The sequence below is a fragment of the Bos grunniens genome, chromosome 20 (assembly GCF_055505025.1).
Source record: "Bos grunniens cultivar Pamir isolate PY7600 chromosome 20, Bosgru_T2T1.0, whole genome shotgun sequence".
NCBI classification, from domain to species: domain Eukaryota; kingdom Metazoa; phylum Chordata; class Mammalia; order Artiodactyla; family Bovidae; genus Bos; species Bos grunniens.
Window position 1 is genome coordinate 51,825,360 of NC_141184.1, and position 21,500 is coordinate 51,846,859.

At 38.6% G+C, this 21,500-nt stretch overlaps 1 protein-coding gene and 1 long non-coding RNA gene across 19 annotated transcripts in view; one reads left to right on the top strand and one right to left on the bottom strand.

Moving 5' to 3' along the window:
* The window catches only part of PDE4D (phosphodiesterase 4D), a 1,650,639-nt gene that overhangs the window by 261,616 nt on the left and 1,367,523 nt on the right, over nucleotides 1-21,500 (bottom strand). The window lies entirely within an intron of this gene.
* The window catches only part of LOC147350408 (uncharacterized), a 126,943-nt gene that overhangs the window by 7,838 nt on the left and 97,605 nt on the right, over nucleotides 1-21,500 (top strand). For all 3 annotated transcript variants that reach the window (XR_015148828.1, XR_015148827.1, XR_015148829.1), the window contains exon 3: nucleotides 1-21,500. This exon is cut by the window's right edge and continues 17,871 nt beyond it. This is a non-coding gene — a long non-coding RNA (uncharacterized LOC147350408).

Genomic DNA, 21,500 nt, shown 5'->3' on the forward strand with positions numbered 1-21,500 from the left:
GTTTTATTGCCGGACCAGTGGAGGAGGAATTAACTATGCAAACAGATGCCATGGCTGATACTATGGGCAAATTATAGCTCAATAGTATTCGGGAGAACTGACTCTTCCTAATGGGGTCTCTTGAGCTATTGAGCAGCAGAATCACCATTGTATTTGCAGCAAGACTCATCAATACTTCTCCAACTGGTCTTACCAAACTCTCTGGGTAGGTCCTGTTGCATGTGACCTCAATTCAGTTTCAATCATAGTGGTGTGAGTAGATGGAGGCGAGAGAAAAAAAAAAGGAAATATCTAAGTAAACAGAATTCAGTCATGTCAAAAGGAACAACAGGGCAAATCACAATCAATAAATAATCCACTGACAATGCCATCCATTTAAAAGTATCCATTTCCATAAGCCCGTGCAGGAATAATGACATAGACAAGATGCCAATGACAGCAGTGCCAATGAATTACTGTTTACTGGGGATTTGTTTATGGAGGATTGGCCTAAATCCTTTCGCACAGCTTATTTTACTTCTTCCTCACAACAATCCTGGATGGAGAAAACTAGTATTTCTCTCCCCTTTTTATAGATAAGAAAACTAAGGCAGAGAGAAGTCAAGTCAGTTACAGATTAGAGCTACTGTCAAAGCACCAACATCAGACAAATCTTTTTTTTAATCATCATACCAATATTTCTCATTGTGTGGCCTTAGACAACTTGCCCCAGAATTAATTGGTTGCTTGTTAAATGAATAGTTCCAAGTCTTATCCAGAGCTACTGAATCAGTCTTAAGGATGAAATTCCAAGATGCCACATTTAAAAACAATACACATACAGCATTTCTGATGCACACCATACCTTGAGAATCACTGTGTAGTGTGGATTTCACAGAATGCTATTGCTACATGAATCGGAATGAATAAAATGATTCTCATTTCACTGTCAAGGCCCTACTTGTAAGAGTGAAAACACATCACCATATTTAAAGAAACACTGACATATTCTCTACCACCAAAAGAGGAAACTCAAGCTGTTTCTCTACTGAACTGATAACATAAATTTGACTGCCTTTGAGGCTTGGAAGATAGATTTTAGTTCTACTCTGTCTTCTGTCTTGCACACAAGCCTTAATTTCCCATGTGTAAAACAAAAATGTCTGACTAGATCAAATATTATGAAAATTCATCTTTTATTAAATATCAATTACCAATTATTGTTTTTTAAAACAAACCCCATTTATTACTTTGGAAAGAGCAATTTTCTTTAAAAGGGGTTTAAAAAACCTTTTTTAATACCTTGCCATTAAAAAATGAAAGAAAAGTCAAGAAAGAAAAAAAGAAAAAAAATCTGGCAATAGTGTGTATTGAGAGATTTATAAACATTTAAGCTGTTTGGCCTTGTAATGGTATTTCCTAGAATTTTGCTTAAGTAATTAATCACAGATGCAGATTAAGATTTCGAAAACAAAGATGCTCAAAGAGCTATTATTTATTATTTATAACAGCAAAAGGCAGAAAGTTCAACTGAGTAACAGTTGAAAGAACAACTAAATAAGTTATTTTATTTTATCTAAAATGGATTCAATGCCACCATTAGGATATCAGGTTTTCCTGGAACACTAGATGATATGGGAAAATGCTTATTTCAAAGGCAAAGTGAGAAATGTAAAAAAAAAAAAAGGATTATATATAGAGTCCTGACAGTCACTTGGTACTCAGCAACAGTAGGATTTATATAGCAATAAACATGTCTCAAATATTCAATCTTTTGGACCTAATATTTTTGTTCACTTGTGTATTTACATATATGCGTGCATTTGAAAATGTGTGCGTATCTGTGTGTGTGTTTTAGAAACTTATACAGGAAATAAATCAACCTGTTTGAATGATGCCTACCCCTGGATGCTACTGTTGCAGGTTATTTATATATTGTAATGCATATTTTCTGTGGTTTTGTTTTTCCACAAGGAACATGTGTTTATTTTGTGCTTAGAAAAATATGTTATTAGAAAATAATTCAGTGAGAAACTACTTTTGGAAGTATCTTTATGATGCAAAATGAAGCATGTCTGCATGTTCCTGGCTAACAAAGAGGCCCCTGAGGTCCCATCGGTGGTGAATTTGGCGGTAATTGTGCTGTTGGGGAGCTCTGAACTCAAATGTTGCCATTATGAGCTTGGGCACACAAGGACATATTGGAAGTGGCAGGCAGTGTCAGCTTACGCCAAAAGAATGGTCACGCAAATGTGTGCTTTTGCCCAAAAAGGAAAGTAACGTGGCTGTAACTGGATATTGTAAATAAGCGGTCAAAGGATCCCTAAAGAAGCAATATCACATAAGCCTCCTTACAGCATATTTTTCCTTCTGGGATTTGTGTCAGGCTCACAGACATGAAGGCAGCCAGGAAATTGTTATCTGTTTATCTCTAATTTCTTTTTATAATTGCACATGCCAGCAATGGGAGAAAATACTTCTTTTAAAGAAAAGTAAAATTGGCAGTAAGCCTTCTGAGTTCTTAAAAGACCTTAACAAACCCAAACTTCTACTTATCATGGAGTTGTCATACTTATCCCCATCAGCACTTTATTTTCAACTGACTTTGAGCACATGCATAGGTATGTGTGTATTAGAACCCTGACTTGGCCTCAAATCTTGGCTCTGCCAATAGCTTTATGCCTGGGCAGATTTCTTAGGCTCTCTGCATCTTGGTTTTGTTATCTGTAAATGTAGACAGCTTGATGCCACACAGAGTTCTGGGAGGTTAGTTGAGAAAATGAGAAACAGGGATGGAGCACAAAGCTAGGCAAATGGCAAAGATGAAATACAAGTGAATTTGAACCCAGTCCCCTCTCAGGAGACAGCAAAATGGTTTCAGGTCTCTCAAAAGCATTTCAAGGGACTTGCCTGGCGGTTCAGTGGTTGAGACTTCACCTTTCAAATTGGGGGGTGTGGATTCGATTCCTGTGCTGTGCTTGGTCACGTCTGACTCTTTGTGACCCCATATATTGCAACCCACCAGGCTCCTCTGTCCTTGGGGATTCTCCAGGCAAGAATAATGGAGTGGGTTGCCATGCCCTCCTCCAGGGGATCTTCCCAATCCAGGGATCAAACCCAGGTCTCCCGCATTGCACGCAGATTCTTTACCGACTGAGCCAAAAGGGATGCCCAAGACTACTGGAGTGGGTAGCCTATCCCTTCTCCAAGGGATCTTCCCAACCCAGAAGTGGAACCAGGGTCTCCTGCATTGCAGGTGGATTCTTTAACAGCTGAGCTAACAGGGAAGCCTCAAAGTGCTTCTTGGCAGTGGTGGGATCCTTGGTTGATCCCTGTTGTTTTCTGCTTGGACAACAACTAAACTTTGGTTGAAAATTCTTTATTGATGCTGGTGATTTTTGTTCAGGTAATGATGGTCCCTGGTGAAAGGCAAAGCAATCCATCTCCTTCTACAGAGTCAGCTTTGTTTGAGCAACACAATAACATCTATTCAGAAAAGTACCCATCTCTTTTTTCTTTTTATATATTGAGGCAAACTTCTCAGAGGTTTCTTTAAGAGACAATGGCAATAAACACGTTTCAGCCTCTGTTTTGTTTCACTGTAGGCTTGGTGTGTGGTTAGATTATGCAATGAAAGCGAGCTTGACATTACAGATATTATTTAAAACAAACAAAAACTACACAGAATAATGTTGATAATTCTGTATTCATTATTCATTATCCTAATAAAAACACATAAATGTCTGAAGAGAAACAGACTGTTATCCATTAGACCTTCCATCTCCTACTAAATAATAGTGGTTAATGGAACAGCCCTAGTCAAAACCAACTCTGATTTTAATAAATCTGATTTTAAAAGATATCACCAGATGGGCACTATATTAACCTTGTGTGATATTTTCAACCATGATGACTAAGAGTTCTATCATTTTTCTATGGGTGCTCTTATTGGGGGAAGAGAGACCATTTATGGGCACATTCTCCATGTTTGTTCCCTCTTGAAAGGAAGGCTAGATCTACATGCAAGTCAACATACTAATAAAAAGTAAAGATAATCAAATTAGTCAACAATCTGGAATAATGCTCATTTTTATAGTTCCAGATGCGGATCTTCACTCAGATAAAGCACAACTATTTTATTTCTTTGTCAGAACTCCCCAAATTAAATATTAATATCAATAAAATACATAAATACTCTTATCACTGTGTAAGTACATGTATATACATGTATGCATATGTTATGGGATGAGAATCCAATTAAGTTTTGTGAACATTATTTCAGTTACAAGTTATAATGCTTGTATTACATATTTTTGTGTGTAAAAACACCTACACCCATATACATATATACCCATGCACCATTAAACATGACTTTTTACATTATTTTGTATACTTGACCTCATTTGATAATAACAGGAACCACAGTCTAATTGAAATAGACTGTGCCTCTGCCATGAAACTAAGTCAGTTAATTAATGACTTTAAGAGCAGCTGATTTACAGGACTATCTGTCCCATAGCCACACTAACTGAGCTAATTAATGACACGTGTCCTGTGACGTTTGTTAAATTAGTGAATGCTCTTCCATTAAAAGGCACACAGTAAACAATTCCTTTAAAGGGCGACATTGTGATAGATTAAATATTTCACTCAGATACATAATATAGATGAGCAGATCATCTCTCTTACTGTTATATAGAACACAGGTCATATGAGCACATAGCACTTGTTCAATAAAATACTTTTAATGAATAAAGACATGAATGTATAAATAAATACCTTACCTTCTTATGGTAAAATATTTATGTATCTAAAATCTAGAAAAAGCAAAGAATTAATGTGCATTTATCCCTTATTTTAGCTAAAAATATTACCTTTCTCTCTACGGTTATGCAAAGCAAAAGCAATTCCAAAGTGTGAAAATTATGAGTTTTTTACTCTGTCACAGAGTTATCAAAAAGAGTTGTTCTCATGATCTGTACACTATGTATGCCTATTGTGGTGGCTCTAGTCTGACCCACTGACTATTTCAAAACAGAAATTGTGAGTGTGTATTAGTTGCTCGGTTGTGTCTGACTCTTTGCAACCCCGGAACTGTAGCCTGCCAGGCTCCTCTGTCCATGGAACTCTCCAGGCAAGAATACTGGAGTGGGTAGCCATTCCCTTCTCTAGGGGATCTTCCTGACCAATGGATTGAAGCTGGGTCTCCTGCATTGCAGGCAAATTAGAAGACTTTAAAGTGAAGGGTAAAGTTTTCATCTATTTCTTACTAACTGCAGTAATGATCAATTATTTCAGAAGTTAAGCTCTCAGTAAGCACAAAATGCGATTCTGTATTTTAAGGATGATTTATACTTTATTTTTCCTGTAATATTAATACATTATTGTATAGCTTAAAGTCCACCCTTAGTTGATATAAGACAAAATGGGAAAAAACCAAAGTACCTCAACCAATAGCTAAATAAGAACCCTAGAGTGTATACTCTCCCTGATGGTTATCTTCTAAAAATAGAACAAATATTGGGAACAATTTTTGTGAAAACAGAGTGCTGATTTTCAGCAGGTGGGTTAGTATTTTTAATATTTATGAGCACCATTTAATGCAGAAGAAGCCTACATTTCCTGAGTAAAACATATATAAGAGGCGCTGCCTATATTCATTCAAGGTTAAGGGCAATTTCAGCTTCCCAGAGGCTCCACAATAGCCACTTCAGAGGAGGGCTGGGTTGTTTGCCAAGACTGAAGACAATGGCCTTTTACACTGATAAAATCTACTGTACAATTTTTTATTGATGGGTTTTTTAAAATAGAAATGGAATGGAACCCTCAATTACATTATTGATCTAAGACTCCCTCTATTTCATATTAGAAATTTGCTTGAAAAAATGGAAACTAAGGAATAGGTGATTTCGAACACAGGTTCTACAATCTGAGGTCACCTGGACGCTACCTGTTGCTCTGTTCCTCCCTGTTCTCTAGGAATAATTTTGATTTTAAACAGGAGCAAATTTAGTGGCCCTTCATCATCATTCTGGGAGATGGCATCATGCCACCCTTCCCACGGTCACTTTGAATATATGCCCATCTCACTATTGTCTTCTTCCCTGGTTTATCGTGCCTGTACTCCTTTCTGAGACTCCAGTTCATATGACCATCAGATGCAGGCTTGGATGCTCTGTTCCTATTCTATCCCTGAAATACAAACAGGTTTACAGACCTTGGGGCTTTCCTGATAGCTCAGTTGCTAAAGAATCTGCCGGCAATGTAGAAGACCCTGGTTTGATTCCTGGGTCGGGAAGATCTGCTGGGGAAGGGATAGGCTACCCACTCCAGTATTCTTGGGCTTCCCTTGTGGCTCAGCTGGTGAAGAATCCGCCTGCAATGTGGGAGACCTGGGTTCGATCCCTGGGTTGGGAAGATCCCCTGGAGAAGGGAACGGCTACCCACTCCTGTATCTTGCCCTGGAGAATTCCATGGCCATGGGGTGGCAAAGAGACGGACACGACTGAGTGACTTTCACTCTACAGACCTTCCTGGGGTCATATGATCTAGACCAGTGATCTCCAATCTAATGGAACAGCACATTTCTAAATGCAAACCCTGTAATCTGGTGTTTATTTTTAATAAGCTATATTCTTGCATTACTAACCTTTGTAGAAATCTTTATCCTTTCTTGTCTCACAGACTTGATAAGTTAATTACACTAGTATAAGGCAAAATGAGAGAGTTTAAAACCTGGAATGAGCACTTTCATTGGGATAAAACAGAGATTGGTAGGACCTGGTGACAGGTTGGTGGAGGAGGTAGGTGAAAGCAAGAGCAGTGGACAACCCAGTGGGAACTGGGGAAGGTTCTATCTGGCCAGGAATGATGGCAGTATCATCTACCAACTGGTATTTGGGGGCAAAACATACTATGGTCCTAACAAGTGGTTCAAAGCAGGTGATTCTTAGAAATACATGCCCAGAGTGTAGGCAAGACAGCTTAGTGGAATGTGAAAAGAAAAAAGTGTATTTTTTTTCTCATCCTCTCAGAATTTATCTTTGTAGTGTAGTACATCATGAGAAATGCTGGGCTGGAAGAAGCACAAGCTGGAATCAAGACTGCCGGAAGAAATATCAATAACCTCAGATATGCACATGACACCACCCTTATGGCAGAAAGTGAAGAGGAACTCAAAAGCCTCTTGATGAAAGTGAAAGAGGAGAGTGAAAAACTTTTAAGTTGGCTTAAAACTCAACATTCAGAAAACGAAGATCATGGCATCTGGTCCCATTACTTCATGGGAAATAGATGGGGAAACAGTGGAAACAGTGTCAGACTTTATTTTTGGGGGCTCCAAAATCACTGCAGATGGTGACTGCAGCCATGAAAAGAAAAGACGCTTACTCCTTGGAAGGAAAGTTATGACCAACCTAGATAGCATATTCAAAAGCAGAGACATGACTTTGCCAATAAAGGTCCGTCTAGTCAAGGCTATGGTTTTTTCAGTAGTCATGTATGGATGTGAGAGTTGGACTGTGAAGAAAGCTGAGCGCCAAAGAATTGATGCTTTTGAACTGTGGTGTTGGAGAAGGCTCTTGAGAGTCCCTTGGACTGCAAGGAGATCCAACCAGTCCATTCTGAAGGAGATCAGCCCTGGGATTTCTTTGGAAGGAATGATGCTAAAGCTGAAACTCCAGTACTTTGGCCACCTCATGCAAAGAGTTGACTCACTGGAAAAGACTCTGATGCTGGGAGGGATTGGGGGCAAGAGGAGAAGGGGACGACAGAGGATGAGATGGCTGGATGGCATCACTGACTCGATGGACGTGAGTCTGAGTGAAGTCCGGGAGTTGGTGATGGACAGGGAGGCCTGGCGTGCTGCAATTCATGGGGTTGCAAAGAGTCGGACACGACTGAGTGACTGAACTGAACTGAACTGAACTGAATATGTTTGTATCAATGAACTGCATAGGTTTTTAAAATTACTGCTAGTTTCTTTTATAATATTAATTGTTAAATGTAATTTTACACATGACAAGTCTGAAATCTACATATGATAGATGATACATAAAATTTTATGCATGTGTGTGCTAAGTCATGTCTGACTCTTTGTGACCCCATGGACTTTAGCCTGCCAAGCTCCTCTGTCCATGGGATTCTCCAGGCAAGAATACTGGGGTGGGTTGCCATGCCCTCCTCCAGGGGATCTTCCCAAGCCAGGGATCGAACCTGCATCTCTTGAATCTCCTAAACTGACAGGCAGGTTTTTTACCACTAGTGCAACCTAGGAAGTCCTGACACAAAAGAAAAGAAAAGCGGGAGGTATTTAACAAGTGGTTCTGGAACACATGATTAACTACTTGGAAATAAGGTAAACTTGGATCCTCATATTAAAATAAATTCCAGAGGCTCTCCTGGGGGCTCAGTGGTGAAGAATCTGCCTTCCAGTACAGGAGTCATGGGTTCGATTCCTGATCGTGGAAGAGCCCACATGCTGTGGATTAACTAAGCCCATGTGCCACAACTATGGAACCTGTGTTCTAGCGCCAGGGAGCCACAGCTGCTTTAGACTTCATGACCTAGAGCCTGTGCTCCCCAACAAAAGAAGCCAGCACAATCTGAAGCCGGTGCACCGCAATGAAGAGTGGCCCCCGCTCGCTGCAACTAGAGAAAAGCCTGGGCAGCGCCAAGACCCAGCATAGCCAGAAATAAATAAATGAATGAAGTGTAAAACAAAAAGCCCGGTTATTTTTAAAAATAAATAAAATAAATTCCAAACTGATTAAAGAATTATGTAAAAAATGAATTCACAAAGAAAATATGGCTAAATATTTATCTGTTCTTAGTACAAAAAAAAAAACCCTCATATTGTTAAAGCAGAGAAAGAAGTTACAAGAGAAAAACAAACAATAGATCTAACTACATAAAACACCGTAAACAAAAGTAAAGAAGAACTAAAAAGTAGAATATATAATTACCACAAATGTGAGATAAAAAAGATTTGTATCTAATATGTAAAGAACTTTTACAACCAATGAGAAAAACTATACACCACAAGAGAAAAACAACTAATACGCAAATAGGAAATTCACAGAGTGGCTAATCTTCTTAATTTGGGGGAAAATTAGAAACAGCTTAAATGTCAAAAAGGCAAATATGAAATTAAAACATGAACTGTATTAAGGCAGTATATGTGCATGCATATAAATAACGTTTGAAATAATATGAAATGATATGGGAAAACACTCATTATAAAATGTTAACTTTTTAAAAAGCTGAAGTAAAAGTATATGAACCACATGACTGCTATTAGTACCATATTACACTGGAAGAAAATACCTAAGAATTCACAGTGGTCATTTTGGAGAGTGAGGAGGTTATGAGTAATTTGTATTTGCATTTTTTTATATTTTCAAAAGTTTCTATAGTACACATGAATTGTTTTATAATAAAATTTATTGTAATAAAGGAAAATACGAGGGGGTTAGTATGCCTTGATTGTAAATATTCTGCAGATTACAAGGCAAAGAAGTTTAAATTAATAATGCTTCCCTGTTTGAATAAAATAAAAGGACTCCTCAACAACAGAACATGGTTAGATTCTGTGAAATGATACACGTTTCATATTTGACTTAGGGGCAAGCCATGACTGTGCTATGCTTTATTTTAAAAAGCTGTATGTATTAAGGCAGTTTCCCGTAAGGCAAGTTGTTGGAGAGAGAGCACAGCAGAGTGGTCAAGTGTGGGGGCTTGGGTGTGCAGCAGCCTGGGTTGGAGTTTTCACTCCACCACATAGAGCGCAGGAACAGTACACAGGTGACTCCCCCACTGAAAGCCTCATCCAACTAACTAGATCCTATTAGAGTTTCCCCTACACAGATGCCTTATCAACCTAATTTTCTAATACCTGAGTGGTGACTTCAGATGATTATTCATGTCATCTAAACTGTAAAAGGAGAACTGATAGTAAGAAATGGATAGAGATCTAGAAATAAATACCCAGGGATACTGGAGATCAAACCAGTCAATCCTAAAGGAAATCAACCCTAAATATTCATTAGAAGAACTAATGTTGAAGCTGAAGCTCCAATACTTTGGTCATCTGATATGAAGAACTGACTCATTGGAAAAGACCCTGATGCTGGGAAGGACTGGGCAAGAGGAGAAAGAGGCAGCAGAGGATGAGATGGTTCGACAGTATTCTGACTCAATGGACATGCATATGAGCAAACTTTGGGAGGCAGTGAAGGATAGGGCGGCCTAGTGCGCTGCTGTCCATGAGGTCGCAAAGAGTCAGAGACGACTCAATGATTGAACAATAATAACAACTGAGCATATTAGCCGTGGCTTTCTTCACTGGGTGCCTGTGCTCCCAGCACGACAATGTATATAATCTGTGTATATAAGCCATGGTCCTTAGCAACTGCAATTAGATCATGATCAACAGCAGAGTCACATTCTCTTGTCACATCACGCATAAAAATGTGAAAGAATCTTGCTTTTTAAATATACATATGAGAGAGAAAACTAGGCAACTCTGAGTTTTTACAACACAAAATTCTTTGTTAATTCTGTTGACATTTAGTAAATGAATACTAGTTGCGTCCGGGCAGGAAAATCCCTATTTATTTCTGAAAAAAATACTGCGATTAATCAGTGTCTTCTCTAAACATAAACAATAGTCCCGCCAAAGGGAAAATGTATCATGACATGAAAGGAAAAAAATTTGTGACATCAGATAGCTCTATACTTAAATAAAATGAAATATAATAAGACTTCTCTTTAGTTACAAGCATCTTCAAAAATGAACTCTGCAGGAATAGATGGTCATTGTTTCTACGGCATGCTTCTGTCATTCGATAAGACAAGCTAATTTAACCAAAGACAGAAACCAGAAATCTACTTGTATAGGCAAGTCAGTCCAATGTAATATTTGTTCTGGTGGCATTTTGTTAATTCCATTACTCAACCTCCCTTCATCCCCAGACACAGTCACCACATAGCATATTCCTCATTCCCACAGCAGGACACATATGATAATTGAAGAAAAATGTATTCATTTATTCACCTGTGGTTTCATTCCTCTGAAAAAGAATTTTGAACCCTAAGAAAAACTTGTCTTCTAAATTTTGTATAAAATCAAATTTTTTACATTATTCCTAAAGACTTATTTGTATAGAATCTCTTTATTCTTTTCATAATTTTTTAAGTTAATCTATATTGATCACTGTATATTGTCACCCTGCTTATTTAACGTATATGCAGAGTACATCATGAGAAATGCTGGACTGGAAGAAGCGCAAGCTGGAATCAAGATTGCCGGGAGAAATATCAATAACCACAGATATGCAGATGACAGCACCCTTACGACAGAAAGTGAAGAGGAACTACAAAGCCTCTTGATGAAAGTGAGAGTGGAGAGTGAAAAAGTTGGCTTAAAGCTCAACATTTAGAAGACGAAGATCATGGCATCTGGTTCCATCACTTCATGGGAAATAGATGGGGAAACAGTGGCAGACTTTATTTTTTGGGGCTCCAAAATCACTGCAGATGGTGACTGCAGCCATGAAATTAAAAGACGCTTACTCCTTGGAAGGAAAGTTATGACCAACCTAGATAGCATATTCAAAAGCAAAGACATAACTTTGCCAACAAAGGTCCGTCTAGTCAAGGCTATGGTTTTTCCTGTGGTCATGTATGGATGTGAGATTTGGACTGAGAAGAAGGCTGAGAACCGAAGAATTGATGCTTTTGAACTGTGGTGTTGGAGAAGGCTCTTGAGAGTCCCTTGGACTGCAAGGAGATCCAACCAGTCCATTCTGAAGGAGATCAGTCCTGGGAGTTCTTTGGAAGGACTGATGCTAAAGCTGAAACTCCAGTACTTTGGCCACCTCATGCGAAGAGTTAACTCATTGGAAAAGACTCTGATGCTGGGAGGGATTGGGGGCAGGAGGAGAAGGGGACGAGAGAGGATGAGATGGCTGGATGGCATCACTGACTTGATGGACATGAGTCTGAGTGAACTCTGGGAGTTGGTGATGGACAGGGAGGCCTGGCATGCTGCGATTCATGGGGTTGCAAAGAGTTGGACACGACTGAGCGACTGAACTGAACTGATATTGATCACTGCCATGACCTTTTTTCATTTTACAGAACTAAGTGAATCAAAGTCATGTAGTTTTCAAAATCAGGTTTGGTTAGTATATATTTTTTAAAAAGTAAGGATTTTGACTATTAAAGGATGCTTTCAGTGGCAAATCATTCCTCACCCACCCACCCAACACCACAGGAGGAACCATCACACTGAGCAGTGGTGTCACAGCAGTGCTGAAGAAATAAATGCTTAATGAATAAATGAGTGAACACAAGGATGAATGAACAAATCAACAAACAAATGCACGGGGTCATGTTTCTGTCATTCGATAAGACAGCTAATTTAACCGAAGATAGAAAGCAGAATCTACTAATGTGCTTAATCATCAAGAGCTTAAACAGGAAAAAAAATAAAACACTAAATGTTCTGTCTTAAGTAATTAGGAAAATTCACACTAAAACAGCTAATTTTCCAGCACAGATGAAAGCAAAGAAAGAACCATTTCAGAGCTACGTGATGGATGCTGTGCAGGAGGATCCCCTCTTTCAGTCACCAACACATGATACCCGGACAGACTGTACAGCAAACTGAAGGGCTCCAGACTAACCAGCTCTGCTCTCAGCACTTACTGCATCTTTCATGTTTATTTCACCCATGTATTCTTGTTTCTCAATCCCAGATGCTCACTTTTTTCCCCCTCCTTTTGCCTTTGATGTAGTTTCTAAATACTTGGGAAACATTATTTTGGAGTGAACTAAGCAATATCTGATTTTTAAAACACTACCTTGGCTATTAAAGTTAGAACAGCAGATAGGAGTTTTTTTTTGCCCTAACAACTAAAACTGACATCACACTGGGCAGATGGGAAGAAAGTGGGTTGTGCAGCACTGACACCTCCCAGAGCAGGACAACCGATAAACAAGCCTCTGCCACAACCATTACTGGTCAGAAGAAGAGTATCAAGAAAATCATTCTTTTTTTTTTTTACATGAATTAATCACATTTTCATTTGAAAAATTAATCCGTGCACATAGTAAGAGCTCAGTGACTCAGTTATGCCCAACTCTTTGTGACCCCATGGACTGTAGCCCACCAGGCTCCTTTGTCCATGGGATATTCCAGGCAAGAATACTGAAGTGGGTTACCATTTCCTTCTCCAACACACAATAAAAATCCCTCTAATTCAAAATGTTGAGTACTCAGCCCCTCTCCATCTCAGATGCCCAAGCTGGTAGCCATCTCTTCTCCAAAGCTTGCAACTATTACCATTGCCTAGACTGCATATGCAGAAATACGCTGGAAGGTGAAAACATATGCATGTTTTCATATACCATATATGTCGAGAGTCTTTGGACATTTACAAAATTGGGAACATTTACCTTGATTTTTTTATTTAAAAATATACCTAGACAATTAATTTACTAATGGTCCAGTTATTCCATATAATAACTTTCTGCTATAATACAACCACTTTGGGAAACAGTAAAAAAACAAAAATAAAAGTTAAACATATACGTATCCTTAGAGATAGCAATTCTACTATGTACCTACTCATGAGAAATATAAAATTATTTTTTCACAAGAAAACTTTTTTCCTATTTTTTAATTTAAATATTAAAATTTATAAAAATATCAGGTTGGTTTCTGCCATACAACAACGCAAATCAGTCATAATTATACATACGCCCCCCTCCCTGTCTGGTCTCCCTCCCCTCCCACCTTTCCATCCCTCCAGGTCATCACAGAGTGCCAGACTGGGCTCCCTGTGCTACGCAGCAGCTTCTTGCCAGCTATCCATCCACACCTGATAGTGTATAGACCGCTGATGGCTACTTTCTCCATTGGTCCCACTCACTCCCTCCTTAACTGTGTCCATAAGTCCACACTTTGCATCTGCCTCTCCATTCCTTCCCTGCACATAGGTTCATCAATATCATTTTTGGAGATTCCATATATATGCATTAAAATACTCAATCTATTTTTCTTTTTTCTGACTTGCTTCACTCTGTGTAACAGGCTCTAGGTTCATCCACCTCATGAAGAGTTGACTCAAATTCATTTTTTATGGCTGAGTAATATTCCATTTTCCCTGGAAGAGGGCATGGCAACCCACTCCAGTATTCTTGCCTGGAGAATCCCCATGGACAGAGGGCCCCGGCAGGCTGCAGGGCATGTAGTCACAAAGAGTCGGACATGACTGAGTAACCAAGCACACAATTATATTCCATTGTATATATGTATAACATCTTCTTTATTCATTCATCTGTTGATGGACATCTAGGTTGCTTTCATGTCCTGGCTATTGTGAACAGTGCTGTGATGAGCACTGGGGTATATGTGTCCTTTTTAATCATAGTTTTCTCAGGGTGTATGCCCCGTAGTAGGGCTGATGGTCATATGGTAGATTTATTCCTAGCCTCCAATTAAAATAAATAAATTAATTAAAAAAAATTAAGGAATCTCCATACTGTTCTCCATAATGGCTATATCAGTATGCATTCCCACCAACAGTGTAGGAGGGTCCCTTTTTCTTCACATCCTCTCCAGCATTTATTGTTTGTAGATTTTTTTGATGATGGCCATTCTGACTAGTGTTAGATGATACCTCACAGTAGTTTTGACTTGCATTTCTATAATAATTAGTGATGTTGAGCATCTTTTCATTTATTAACTGAATGTAAAACTATGTGTACATCTTATATATCTTCTTTGGAGAAATGTCTGCTTAGGTCTTCTGTTCCTTTTCTGACTGGGCTGTTTGTTTTCCTAATATTGAGCTGTTTGAGCCTTTTATATATTCTGGAGATTAATCCTTTGTCAGTTGTTTCATTTGCAACTATTTTCTCCCAATCTAAGGACTGTCTTTTAATCTTGTTTATTGTTTCCTTTGTTGTGCAAAAGCTTTTAAGTAGGTCCCACTTACTTACTTTTGTTTTTATTTCCATTACATAGGAGGTGGGTCACAGAGGATCTCGCTGTGAGTTTATTTTTGTGTATGGTGTTAGGAAGTGTTCTAGTTTCATTCTTCTGCATGTAGCTTTCCAGTTTTTCCAGCATCACTTCATGAAGAGGCTGTCTTTTCTCACTGTATATTCTTGCCTCCTTTGTCAAAAATAAGGTGTCCATAGGTGGATACGTTTATCTCTGGGCTTTCTATCCTGTTCTATTGATCTGTATTTCTGTTTTTGTGCCAGCACCATACTGTCTTGATGACTGCAGCTTTATAGTATAGTCTGAAGTCAGGAAGGTTGATTCCTCCAGCTCCATTTTTCTTTGTCAAGACTGCTTTGGCTATTCAGGGTCTTTTGTGTTTTCATACACAGCCCATTCATCACTGCAACTAAAAGAATAAAACACCTAAGAATAAACCTACATAAAGAGACAAAAGACCTGTATGCAGAAAACTCTAAGACACTGAAGAAACAAATCAAAGACGACACAAACAGATGGAGAGCTAGGCCATGTTCTTGCTCTTGTTGTTCAGTTGCTCAGTCGTGTCCAAACCTCTGCAACCTCATGGACTGCAGCACACCAGGCTTCCCTGTCCTTCACCATCTCCCGGAGGCTGTTAAACTCATGTCCATTGAGTTGGTGATGCCATCCAACCATCTTGCTCTCTGTCATCCCCTTCTCATTCTGCCTTCAAACTTTCCCAGCATCCAATGAGTCAGCCCTTTGCGGTAGGTGGCCAAAATATTAGAGCTTTAGTTTCAGCATCAGTCTTTCCCATGAATATTCAGGGTTGATGGCCTTTAGGATTGACTGGTTTCAATATTGTGAAAATGGTTATTCTGCCCAAAGCAATCTACAGATTCAATGCAATCCCTATCAAACTTACCAGTGATATTTTCACAGAACTAGAACACAAGAAAAATTTTATATAAATATTCACAGTAGTATAACTCATGGTAACCAAAAGGTGAAAACAACCCGCATGTCTATCAACTGATGAATGAATAAACTAAAGGTGGGGTATCTATACAATGGAATATTATTTGTCCATACAAAGAAACGAAATACTGATAGATACACACTACAACATAGGTGAATCTTGAAATCGTTACGCCAAGTGAAAGAAGTCAGTCAGGAAAAACAACATATTACATGGTCCTATTTAAATGAACTATTCAGAGCAGGCCAATCTAATAGAGCCGGAAGTAGATTAATAGTTGCTCAGGGCTAGGAGTCCATGAGGTCACTAAGAGTCGGACATGACTGAGCAACTTCACTTTCACTTTTCACTTTCATGCACTGGAGAAGGAAGTGGCAACCCACTCCAGTGTTCTTGCCTGGAGAATCCCAGGGATGGGGGAGCCTGATGGGCTGCCATCTATGGGGTCACACAGAGTTGGACACAACTGAAGCGACTTAGCAGCAGCAGCAGCAGTAGGGCTAGGAGTAGAGCAGGTCACGTGGAAGGGTGACAGCCGTGGGGAACTGGGTTTCTTCCAGGGTGATAAAATATACCGCAATGAACTGTGTTATTGCACAACTCTGTGAATATACTAATAATTCATTAGCTATATAATTTTAATGAGGGATTAGTATGGCATGTGAATTATACCTCAATAAATTTCCTTCAAAAATAAAAGCAAGAAGCCTCTCCATGTACCAATGCGTTGGGAAGTGAAAAACGGAAGCTTCAGGACAGTGACCAGGTAGACAATGCTTCTTTTTGTTTAAAAGGGGGAGTGAATAGAATTTATAGTTTCACTGTTTGCTTTTACATAAACTTTAAGGGATACCCAAAGAAGATTAATGAGTGAAGAACTCTGAGTATGAGTACCATTTTTCCAAATTATGACAGTAATAGCAATTAATAGTAAACATTACCTACAGATAATTCTATACCAGTATATGAGACATTCCTCACAGCTACACAGTATCTCATTAATGTTATACAAAATTGTTGAATGAGCCCTATACTAATTGACATGTAGGCTATTTCTAGTTTTCTATTATAAAATTTGCTGTAGAACATTTTTATACATATATTTTTGCACTTTTACACAGGCCAACAGCTAGAAAAAATTTTAAGAGTGGAGTTGATACATTAAAGATACACAATATAAAGAAACCTTAAACAATGTAACCAAAGTATACCTCTTAAATTTGTTGACAGCTGCAGCAGCTATAAAAACTCAGTTTAAATAAGCATAATCACTTGAGCAAAACCCATTCTTCTGAACAAGATTAAATGAAAATTGACAATTTTCCCATTTTCTGTTATGAGAGCATTAAAGAAGAAGCACAATAAGCTCCTTTGAAAAGAAATTAAGACAAAACCCAACTGGCTTATTCTACATAAGCTCTGAAACTTGAGCAAGAGAGAACTCCTTTTAATAGACATGAATTTATTTGAATTCATTATGCGGTTTCCCACATGCCGTGCCCATTTAAAGTGACCTTTCAGCCTCCAAGTAGGAGTCTAACAGCAAAAGGATGAAGAGAATCTGTTTCAATTAAGATAAACATCAACTGTCAAAATCTGATTAGACTATTTAAATTCTAAGGCAAAACCGTCATCAAAAGAAATGGAACACTCCAGGGCAGCAGTAAATTGGGTGTAATGTCATTCTGTGAAGTTCTGATGGTGCAGAAAGATTTCTGAGTGTCCATGAAACACAGGGCTATGTTTGGAGGCATTCATTCTCCTCTTTTATTCCTTCTACTCTCTCTGGCTCATTTTGGAGTTGTTTTTGAGTGGGTCTCCTTAAGCTGCATTATCACCTCTAAATAGAGGTATCTGAGCAAAGGAAACTGTTATTCCCTATGGTCAAGGAATGGTAGATACTAACTAACAAACTTTTATGGTCGACAGTAACAAAAAGTTACACATACATCTTTAACAGACATTAGGTTGTCAAAAGAATTAGAATGCAATATGCTAGGAATCCAGGAAGGCAATGGCACCTCACTCCAGTGCTCTTGCCTGGAAAATCCCATGGATGGAGGAGCCTGGTAGGCCGCAGTCCATGCTAGGAGTCGGACACGACTGAGCAACTTCACTTTCACTTTTCACTTTCATGCATTGGAGAAGGAAATGGCAACCCACTCCAGTGCTCTTGCCTGGAGAATCCCAGGGACGGGGGAGCCTGGTGGGCTTCCGTCTATGGGGTCGCACAGAGTCGGACACGACTGAAGTGACTTAGCATGCTAGGAACAGAGACACAGAGAAAAGACATGTGGGCATGGTGGGAGGAGGGGAGGGTGGAGTGAATTAGGAGATTAGGTTTGATATAAACACAAGTACCATATGTAAAATATTAGGTTTGACATAAATAAAAGTACCATATGTAAGACAGATAGATAGTGAGAACATACTCTATAGCACAGGGAGCTCAGCTCAGTGCTCTGTGATGACCTAAATGGGTGGCATGGGGGTGGGCAGTAAGATCCAAAATCGAGGGGATGTAAGTATGCATATAGCTGATTCACTTTGTTGTACAGCAGAAACATAACACTATAAAGCAATTATACTCCAATAAAAAAGAATCCAATATCCTATATTTCACACTAAACCCTTAATTAACTTATTTTTGGTTGTTATTGTTGCTTTTGTCATTATTTTGTTGTTTTCTGATTTGTGACGGGTTTCAGTGTGCTTGTTGTCTGGAGCTGATAGAGCCCATTCATGAACTACTGAGGAATTCAAGGGGAAAAAAATGACATATGTCTCAAGCAGTCTTGCCAAATAGAACTTCTGTCTTTTTCACCATTCATATTGTCACAGGGGGCACACCCTCCCATCAGCTGAAGGCCAAATTATATCCTCTGAAAGATTACTCTAGCAAGTTGCTAGAATCATTTTTTTTTAAAACACATATATCTATTCATCAACTACATTTCGGATTCAAACCTTAACTAAACTAAGCCAATAGAGGTATTAGAACACTGAAATCTAGGTACTCACAGGCAGAGAAAATTCAATACGGCTTGCCCTAGTGGGTGACATGCTATCTAAAATAGAAGTAAATTTGAGATTAGAAAACACAGATGGTGCTGATGGGCTGGTGCACTGGGACGACCCAGAGGGATGGTATGGGGAGGGAGGAGTGGGGAGGAGGGGTCAGGATGGGGAACACATGTATACCTGTGGCGGATTCATTTTGATATATGGCAAAACCAATACAATATTGTAAAGTTAAAAAATAAAATTAAATTAAAAAAAAGAAAACACAGATGCTAGTGTTATGTTTTAAGGGTGATCAAAGGGCTAAGTAGTTCTCAGTGATTCCTGTGAGGCATTGAAAATCAATGAGAATCTTAAGCCTAATAAAAAATGCTTTGCAACTCTAGCAAGTCTACTTGCTACTTGGGAGGCTCATAAACTTTGTATCAAGAAAAGAAAGGTGCAGCTGCATGGCATCCTTTTACTCCAGAAGGCTTTCTTTCCATCCTTAAGTGAAGTTCACTTTCTTTGACCTCTGCCCTCCAAGACTCTCAAGAACATTCCAATACCAGAGGTTAGGCTCAGGAACATGTAGAAAACAACCCAGCCAAAGATCAACACCAAGGATATAGGGAACCCATCATTTTAAGATTTCCAACTTCCACTGGAAATTCGGATGTGAGAGCCATATAAATGCTGTAATCTTCTTCTCCCATCGTTTTGCTCAACTGGTTCCTTCACGTTCTTAGCTTCCCTGACCACTCAAAGAAAGTACATCTCCAAGAAACACATACACGTTAATTCAGCCTTTTGTGTAGTATTCTCTTCACTGGACTTACCATATTGGGAATCATTTTATTTGTTGCATACATGCTCAGTCGCTTCAGTCGTGTCTGACTCTTTGTGACCCCATGGACTGTCGCCTGCCAGGCTCCTCTGTCCATGGAATTCTCCAGGCAAGAATACTGGAGTGGGTTGCCATGGCCTCCTCCAGGAGATCTTGCCAACCAATGTATCAAACTCGTGTCTCCTGCACTGGCAGGTGAGTTCTTAACCCTAAGCCCTGGGATGTACTGGTGTCTCCCTCTCTTCATCAAGCTTATGGAGTAAAAATAATTATTAAACATAATTAAAAATAATTATTTTTACTCCATAAGCTCCATGAAGTAAGGGACGCATGGATGTATCCTCAATGCCTGGCATATGTCAAAAATCAAACATGTATTTGTCTTTACAGGAATACATAGAAACTTTGTTGCTGTTGTTGTTCGGTCACTAAGTCATGTCTGATTTTGTGACTCCATGGACTGAGGCACGCCAGGCTCCCCTGTCCCCCACTAACTCCTGGAGTTTGCTCAAATTCATGTCCATCCAACTCAATGGATATAGAAACTCCCCGACACAAAACTAGAGCAAACTATCCTAAGCATATAGTCTGTCTGAACTATACTTTTTAAATAAAAAAGCATTTTATATCTCTAATCTTCTTGTGACATCACTGTAGACCACTATTAGAATGTAACTTATGTATGTTTAAGAATAGAAAAAGTAACATATTTCTAAATACTGTAATATTTAGAAAATAATATCTATTTTTAACAGAGCTATGTCAAAGAAGGTTTCAATCTAGATTTAGCTATAAGTGAGGTTGATTTATTCCATATGCATGAAAATTTATTTAACAGAATAATAAGTTTAGATTAACCCAAGATTTACATGTATTAATCTTCAAATTAAACAATAATTAGATTTTATTTAGAGCTGTTAATACTTTTTTTTCAGTAAAATTTCCATTGCTCTTTTACTTGTGAAATGTCATATACGTGTTATATCTTATACTATCATTTTGTTAAATGGTCAAATTCTTACATCCTAAAACAGTAACTTGTGTTTAAGAGTAACTTGAGCCAAAACTAAAATGAAAACTAACATGAGAACATAAACACAAAAACATGATTAGGAGTTTTCCCCTCTGAAAATTAATAAACTAACACTTATTTGATTTCTGTGCCAAGTAAATACTTTCTAAGATGTCCTTCATTCAACCTTTCTAGGAACTCCAAGGATTATTTTTCCCCACGTACAAGATCACCCTGCTTATAACTGGAGGAGCTTAGTTTTGAATTTGACCTGACTTCAGGACGCTCCCTACCTCTCCCCATCTCTATTGTTAGCAATTGCAAACTGCCTCTGAGTTTCAGCTCTATGGTACCATGTCCTGTATTTTCCTAAGGTCTAAAGAAATAGAAGTTCTTTGAATGCAGTCAAGCAGATAAGGTCTAGCATCAAAGTGATCTCAAGGTTTAAAACTAGCCATTAACTCTCACAAGGAAGACAAAAATGAATCTATTCCTGGTGCTGGAAGCTTAAGTGCTTTTGATTTCTTTCTATAAAACAGATAAAGGTTTTCTTAGATAACTAAGGGGGAAAAAATGACTTTCTCTCAAAGATTCCAGATATTTTTACAGGCAGCATAACTTTCCATTGACCCACCAACCAGTAAAACCAACTGAGAGTTACTCAGAGTCACTCCCCAAAATCTCTTGTAAG